The 2,814-nt window shown below is 40.5% G+C and overlaps 1 pseudogene; it reads left to right on the forward strand.

Annotated features, from left to right (window-relative positions):
• Positions 1-319: 319 nt before the first annotated feature.
• LOC102849058 overlaps positions 320-2,814 on the forward strand; it is a 10,734-nt pseudogene continuing 8,239 nt past the window's right edge.

Below are 2,814 nucleotides of genomic sequence, written 5' to 3' on the forward strand. Positions count from 1 at the left end.
TATTGTTGGTACATGAGGAAAACTGCTTTGCCCATAATTCACAGTGCCCTGGACTTCTGACACCAACTAGTTATTTGGTTAACTGGGAAGCAGAAAAAGCCATTTTCTTCTTAGGCCTGGTTAGTTGCTAAGTGGCACTTACTTAATTAATGCTTTCTTTCATTTAACCTTTAACAATAACTCATATGTTACATTGATTATGCCCCAAGAGATGAGGAACCTGTGGTAATCCAGAAAAGAAGACCTAAAAGATCAGTTAACAATGGAAACAAATGGTAAACTTAATGGAAATATACCATCCCTCACATACCATGTCCTGATGGTGTTACAGGTTAAAATCCTTCATAAAATAAAGATATTAAGCAACATTACGAATTCAAAAGCTCATGAAAATAAGCCACCAATCCTGACATCTTCAAAACAAGATATATCATCACCTCACATTACAAATGTTGGTCAAATAAAATATTACTTGTGTGCCTGCTATGTAGCTTTCAACAGCATCGTGATAACATTTCGGTTTTTCAACAACAGCTCTATTGCATCAAAACCAGGGATGCAACCCTTCAGTTGAGGAGGGATGGATTCCAAAACTTGTATCGAGGAATTCTTCACCTGTTAATGCAGAAGACAATCACACTGGCATTGATGCTTTGTCTGTATGAGAATCTATCCTCCCTTCTCTGTTAACACGTCAATACCCCAGAGTTTGCAATCTGTAACCTGGCTGCAGTACTTGCAGAGACAACGGAAGCCATTTTCACTCCACTGGAAAAAGTTCAGACTTTGCTTCAAGACCACTAGCATCACAACAAATTTACAAACACTTACTATTACACTTAATTGAATTCAAGGTACTAAAATGCCATGGAATTAAAGAGTATTATGGAGGCCTGGTGCCCATTATCTGCAACCGATCGAGCAATGCCCTGTTGTTGTTGTTGTTGTTATGTGCCGTCGAGTCATTTCTGACTCATAGCGACCCTATGCACAACAGCCCTAAACCCTGCTCTATCCTGCGCCAACCGCACCGCCTCCGACACACCCATCCCGATTACCCCAGTCACCGAATCAATCCATCTCATAGAGGGTCTTCCCCTCCTGCGCTGTTCCTCCACCCTCCCAAGCATGATGTCCCTCTCCAAGGACCCATCCCTCCTGGCAACATGTGCAAAGTATGTCAGACGAAGCCCCAGAATCCTTGCCTCCAAGGAGTAGCTTGGTTTAATCCTCTCCAAGATGAATCTGTTTGTTTTCCCGGCAGTCCATGGTACATTCAGTACCCTTCTCCAGCACCACAGCTCAAAAGCCCTAGTTTTTGTTTTGGGGGGGTTTTTGTTTTGATTTTTTTTGGGGGGGGGGTTTGGTTTTGTTTGTTTGTTTGTTTTTTGCCTTCAAGGCTCCCTTAAGGAGTACCTGCCTCCTGCAAAGTCTCACAGTGCTCAGTTGGTCAATGATGTAATCTGTGGAGGCCTACTGGGTGCCATGTTGGTATTCTTGTGGTTTTTTTCCAACTAGTGTTGTAAAGACTCACATGCAGTCTCGGAATGGTGGGAAATTTCAGTCTTTCCCCAGGGTTTAAAAAAAATCTGGCTAGAACATAACAAAAAGTTGGCAAATCTTTTCAAAGATGTCAGTCTTGAGACTAAGGTAAGCCTGATCCAGTCTATGGTCTTTGCAATTACTTGCTATGCATCAGAGATCTAGATGATGACTAAGGATGACAAAACAAAGTTTATGCCTTTGAGTTGTACCAGAGAGGAGTACTGAACATATCATGGACTGCCAAGAAAATAAACAAGTTTGTTTTGGGAGGATGAGACCAACTTGCTCTCTGGAGGCAAAGATTTTGAAGCTCTGTCTTTGGGCATATTTCCAGGAAGGACCAGTTCTTGGAGAAGGACATCATGCTTAGAATGGTGGAAAGACAACACAGGACAGGAAGACTAGAGGAGATGGATAAACACAGTGACTGGGGTGATAGGGGCAAGTGTGTCAGAGACAGTGAGATTGGTTCAGGATAAGACAGTTCAGAGCTATTGTGCATAAAGTCCTTATGAGTTGCAAGTAACTTGATGGCACACAACAACAACTAGTAATTGGTGAGGTACTTTTTCATCTGATTTTTTTTCCCTAGACACTGCAATCCCCTAGGAAATGTCTGCTGAATTTGTGTATGAAAGACAAGTGAAAATTGTGTCTCCAGTGGCATTTCCACTGGTATATTTGCTGTCTCTGAAGTGCCTCCTTTATTTAATCCCTGATATTATTCTAGTATATCTATTATAACAAACACACTTAAGAAGAAAGGCTTGAATCCAGAAATAAATTGCACCCACATATCATGGCTTAGAATGTGCATCATTAGCATTTAACAAGCAAAACTAGATTCAGGGAAGATATATAATCCTCTTGGAAAAAGTCAAATAGGATTTTGAAATGACTTTGATTTTTTTTTCTCTCCTTTCTTCTTTTTCTTCCTGGGAAAAGGAAATAAACAGCCCCATATCTATGCTATCTGTGCCTTTGTAACAAGCCAGGAAGCCTCATCACTCCTGAACTGGTCAGCTCTGCAGTTTCTTTCTTCTTGACAGATAATAGCTCAAGGAAAAGGCATGCAGCTGCTCATATTTTCATCAAGACATGTTCATGTTTTCCTGCATCCCCTTCTACTTAGGGCTAAAAACAAGTTTTCTACTTCCTTTGGACTAAAATTCTAGTATTAATAAACTATGTATCTATTCCTCATTCTGCTTTGAAATGCAACACTGATAATTTTTTTCTACATGATAAAGAAATTCAGAGACTATAAGA

Source organism: Elephantulus edwardii, unplaced genomic scaffold, assembly GCF_000299155.1.
Source record: "Elephantulus edwardii isolate Elephantulus edwardi_28Jun2011 unplaced genomic scaffold, EleEdw1.0 scaffold00301, whole genome shotgun sequence".
NCBI lineage: Eukaryota > Metazoa > Chordata > Mammalia > Macroscelidea > Macroscelididae > Elephantulus > Elephantulus edwardii.